This window comes from Hipposideros armiger, unplaced genomic scaffold (genome assembly GCF_001890085.2).
Source record: "Hipposideros armiger isolate ML-2016 unplaced genomic scaffold, ASM189008v1 scaffold_173, whole genome shotgun sequence".
Taxonomy (NCBI): Eukaryota; Metazoa; Chordata; class Mammalia; order Chiroptera; family Hipposideridae; genus Hipposideros; species Hipposideros armiger.
This window is the reverse complement of record NW_017731523.1, coordinates 1606898-1612420: the sequence shown is the minus strand read 5'-3', so window position 1 is coordinate 1612420 and position 5523 is coordinate 1606898. Positions and strand designations below refer to the sequence as shown.

The 5523-nt window shown below is 37.4% G+C and overlaps 1 pseudogene; it reads left to right on the top strand.

Moving 5' to 3' along the window:
• The first annotated feature begins 1498 nt into the window (after positions 1 to 1498).
• On the top strand, positions 1499 to 1691 carry LOC109387893 (60S ribosomal protein L38 pseudogene; annotated as a pseudogene).
• The last annotated feature ends 3832 nt before the right edge of the window (positions 1692 to 5523 follow it).

The following is a 5523-nucleotide window of genomic DNA, read 5'->3' as shown; positions in this document are numbered from 1 at the left end:
ATTTTGCAGATAAGAAACCTAAATCACAGGAAGGTGCTTTTCTAATGCCCATCAGCTAAAAAAAACAGCAGAATCTTAACTACCATGCTACCCTAACCTTGCTAACAATTTCACATCAGTGAAAAATCCTAAGATGTACATAAAGCCTTGACCTATGATCATAAAATAAAATAAAATAAAATGAGCTCACTAAAAACACGAATGCACATGCCAAATTCCTGGTCCCTTTAATTTCCTAATTCCACAAAAATTGTATGCCATTTTTAAGTCATAAATACCATCTTTATGCCATTCTATGTGTCTGACCTCAAACAATTCTTTACTCTAGAGCAGTATTTCTCAAAAAACGATGCTGTATTAGTTTTGAGTAATCTTTTGATTGCCTTTCTGTGTGGCAAGGAGGACAGAGGAAGTGTGCAAGATATGTATGTTTTAACTGTGAAACTGTCGACACTTTCTCTCATGATTCATATGACAACCACTGCGTCTCCAGCTACAAAGAATAGGTGGCACCTAACACTGGGCCAGTTTCCATGGTCTGGGCCAAGGCTCAAGGGCAAATTAATGTAGGCAGCCCACCAGTCTGCATACTTTCTTTGTGTGCTTTCACTTCTCTTTCCTCCCAAGTCCCTCTCATCACCCTCAGTTCTCCAGTTCCCTGGGTACCAAACTGATCACTTCAAGTGATGAGAGGTGTTTCTATGATGGCAGAACTGCCCACGAAGGACAGAAAAAGGGGAAAAAAGAGCGAGTCCAGTCTTTATGTCAGTCTATATCTCTTGGATGCCAAACAATTCTTTACCCTAGAGCAGTATGTCTCAGAAAGTGTCAGCTTAATGAGCTGGGGTATGTTAAATTAACTGAATAAGGAGACTATTATACCCATGTGGCTCTAATGCAGTGGTGGCCTGCTAAGTAAGCCAAAATCTATACCTGTGCATGTCTCAAGTTTACAAAATCAAAATGCTAAGGACAACTAATCCCAAACAGCCCATTAGGCTTTAAGCTATAGTCAATCAAATGATTTCCTTCCTTTGTTTTCTGTACTTTCTGTGTGTAGGTTTTCCCCCTGGCTCCAGGTGGCAGAGTGCTCCTAACTGCTTCTGGTTCAGTGCTGCCTTATTGAATCAATTTTTGCTCAATAGATTTTACTCTTAAAAGGTAAACTGAGGCATATTAAAAATTTTAACTGTGTATGCGTTAACAATTTAGGCCCCTAAGCACTCCCATAGCTGTATCTGAATCAAAATGGGGGTGGGGGCCCACAGAGTGGTTGGGGCACAGAATCGGCCATTGTTGTAAGCTCTCCCTGGTGATTCTGATGCCACTTGATAATTTCAAAACGTCTAACCCAGACCAGAGAAAGGGGATAAATGGGCCAATAACTGGGCATGTTTGAAGGAAAATAAAGTGACATCCTGAGAACCCAGAGTTAAGAGATGCTCCTATGAGTGTCTCTTGGGAGGTGCCTGCTGTGCGCTCTCTGTGCCTCCTGACCATGCCTGGCAAAATTGAGGAAAGTCAAGGACATCCTGTTCACAGCCAGGCGATGGCCAAATCTGTCAAGATCAAGAAAAATAAGGATAATGTGAAGTTTAAAGTTCGATGCTGCAGATACCTTTACACCTTGGTCATCGCAGACAAATAGAAGGCAGAAGTTCCCAGGTTTAGCAGTGAAGGAGCTGAAATGAACCAGACATGCTGATCTGAACTGTATTAAAATTTTAAAATTAAAAAAAAAAAGCTGCTCCTACAATGTTATGCTCTTGAGAAGCTCTGAACCCCGTGACTACTTTCCCAACATGTAAACCACCTCTCTCTCGCCCGGGAGATGCCACTTGACCACTTTGCAGCTCTGGTCTGACAGAAGGATGGCCCCGGGCCATGGACTTCTCATTTCTAACAAGAGAAGACTGGGTGCTTAGGAGCATCAGTCCCTCTCTGTCCAACGGGGTAGAGACAAGTCTCTGGCACACTCAGCTTTCTCTGAATGCTTTTTATCACAGAATTAGTGCCACATTTGGTGTTTGGGTTCACTTATAACATACTCCAATTACTGATTCTTTTAGTGATACAGATATATATATACACACACGAGTATATATACAGGGGGTGCCAAAAATGTATACACATTCTAAGAAAGGAAAAAAAACTGTATCAAAATTGTAATACTCAATATATACCGATAACACAAGATGAATACAAGTCATGTATGACTACTGCAATTACAAGAGGTGCTCAAAGTGGTTACCATCAGCGTCCAGACACTTTTGATTACAGTGAACTCCTGCTTGAGCAACATGGATCAAAGCACCCACTTGTATACATTTTTTAGCACCCCCAATATAATTCTCTCTCCATATATATATATATATATATATATATTCATTTATATATATATATATATATATATATTCATTCCAGATCAGGGGTCATAAAATTATGGCCAGTGGGCAAATTCCAGCCCGCTCACTATTTTTGTAAATAAAGTTTTATTGAAAGACAGCTGCATTCATTTACTTACATGTTGTCTATTGGTGTTTCCACACTATAATAGAGAGTTCAATAGATGTAACAAAGACTATACGCTCCATAAAACCAAAAATATTTACTATCTGACCCTTCACAGAAAATGCTGGTCAACTCCTGGTCTAGAAGCTTGTATTATAGATTATAGATATCTACCATTACTGTATGCCAGGTACTCTACTAGGCCCCTTTTGTAAGTTACCTTTAATGCTCCCAATGACCTTGTTATTTATATTATAATCATGATATGCATATTGCAGGTGAGGAGATGGTCTTAGAGAGGTCAAATCATGTGTCTGCAGCAGACTGCTAGTGAAATCAGAATTCAAACACTCCTTTACTTTTTTTTTTCTTTCCTGACTGAAGTCTTTTATGAGCTGTTTTAGGGAAATCATCAAAATGTTATTTTTAAGTGAAAAAAAGTAGTTCTCAGTGGCAAACCACAGACCTAAAAATGAGCTATTAGAAAACAGCCCATATAGAATTTGAGAACTGCCTCTACGTCCCAAGACAGGTCTTCCTGACCACCTGGCTATCCTTCCACTTTCTAACCTATTTCATTTTCTTCCTAACAATTAAGAGTACCTGCAATCATTTTATTTAGTTGGTAATTTCTGCATGGATATTCTGTCTCCTTTCATTAGAATGCAGTCTCCTTGCAAGCAGAGCTTTCGTTCCATTCACTTTTGCAACCCACAGCCTGGAAGAGTGTTGCTGCTCAGTAAGTAATTGATGTCTAGCTATCTTAGTAATAATGTTTATATTGTCTTCTTTCCTGAACTATAACATTTGGATAGAGACTGAAGTATATAGTAAATTTCTCTTTACTTATTTACCAACAATGGAAAATACTTTTTTGGATTCCAGGGAAGCATATAAGTACTCTGGAGGAGAACTGGACTAGGTGCCAACTTGTTGCAATATGGTATACAGTAAAACCTTGGATTTTGAGTAACTTGGTTTGTGAGTGTTCCGTAAGACAAGCAAACATTTATAATACATTTTAACTTGGTAAACAAGTGATACCTTGCAATACAAATAGTTTGTTTCCGGAACGAAATTATGCTCGCAAACCAAGGTATTACTGTATTTTGCAAATTATCACAGTGTGTCTTTTGGGGACTTAATAGAATTAATCAGGAACATATATGTCAGGAAAAAAAATAACAGCTTTTTACTGAAACAGTAACTCCAAATCAACATGATAGGACTCCTCATTTAACTCCTTAGAAGTCTGTGAGTTCACAGATTGCTACATCCTGCCCCCTACTGGAAGAGAGCGTAACAACAAACAGTAACTAGCTTTAAAGCACTTCAACATTTTTTAAATCTGGAAACAAAATTTTTCTCTTTGCTGGAGTAAATTACATGCTCAGTTGCGTTCTCCCCTCTATTCCTTTCTACTTCCGACATAAACAAACAGTGAAGCAAAAGCAGTGTAAGATAACTTCCAGTGAAATAGGAAAAAAGAAACCTACATACAGGACATGTTTGAAAAACAAAAATAATCTTTAATTTTTGTAGATTTAAAAAGTGTGAGCTGTTTAGTAATTATCTCTTTATATAAACTCTTACCATCTGGCATTCTCTTGAAGAATGTAATTATAGGGTTATCTAGCTTCTAAAAATTAAACATTTTCTGAATATTAGAGATAGCACATATTCATATTCTATTAACTCATTTACTTCAGTTTTTCTTTAGCTCTTAATGATAATATATAAATGTAGCTCTTGAATTTAAAAATACATCTTATAAGATACTATGTTTCTTTTGTAGATAAGACTGATTTTTCTTCTTCTGACCAAATTTGTCCCTTCTAGTTCCACAGCTCCCCCTACCAAACCCAAAGACTATTTAGAGGTAAAAAAAAGCCACCACTAACCCATAATCCTATGCTTATCCAGATGGGGACACTGTTCTATAAACTAGCATTGTGACATCTACAGGTATACGGCTTTAATCAATAATCTACATTACATATTTTTCAGCATTGGCTAAATAAGCCTCTGGATTGCTTTCAAGCTGACATGTTCAAAACCTTGCTTAAAACATCTGATATATGAGCCAGCCAGTCTAAGAGACAGGTTCGCTAACAATCTCTCAGTACCTTTAACCCCTAACCTTGTGCTAAGTTACAACATTACAGAGCAAAGTGTCTATGCCTCCCAGTTATAGGTTAATGCTATTCCTCTAACTTGAAGACAGTGACACAAGAAGCTGCCATGTAGAGAGTGTATTGTTTCTTTTACAAAACTGGAACCAAGTTCTTGATTTTGATGTTTCTATTTCATCACCCAGTCTAAAGCGATAAGCCTATACTAAACACATTTTTCTTAAAATCAGGGCAAGACAAAGCTTTTACTTTTTAGCAAACTTTTATTAGAGAGTAGGAAGAACCATTTTCGTTAAGAACATAAACTGTGAATCTGATTTCAGATTCCAATTCTCTTATGTACTAGCTATGTTACCTTGGGCATGTTATTTTACCTTCCTTTGCCTCAGTTTACTCATCTGTACAATGTGGGTGTCAATGATACCTGCCTCAAAGGGTAGTTGTAGAAGCAAAAGAAATTCACCCATAAAAAGATCATTAGAACTGGGCCTGACACATAGTAAGCATTCAAAAGATGTCTGCGGAAATCCAAATTTGTTTCTGCATCTGACCCTGTTGACAGGCAGCTCAGAGCTAAATATCCCACTCTTTGCTGCAACTACTTCATCCCAGACACCTGCTTCATCTGTTCTCCTCCTTTACTTAATTGATCTGTTTAGTATAACTTTTATTAATATAATCCAACTTTAAATATTTTAAGGACATGAATAAAATTCAAATTATAGATAAAGTAGACTAAATTAAACTTGGCCTCTTTGGCCAATTATTTCAGATCAGGTTACTTAATTTTCTGCTTTGTAAAATACTCTTAAGTAAGGTCACCTCAATTTCAGAAAGCACATCTTGTGCAGAAACCTTCCATGTGCAGGAAAATCCAGAA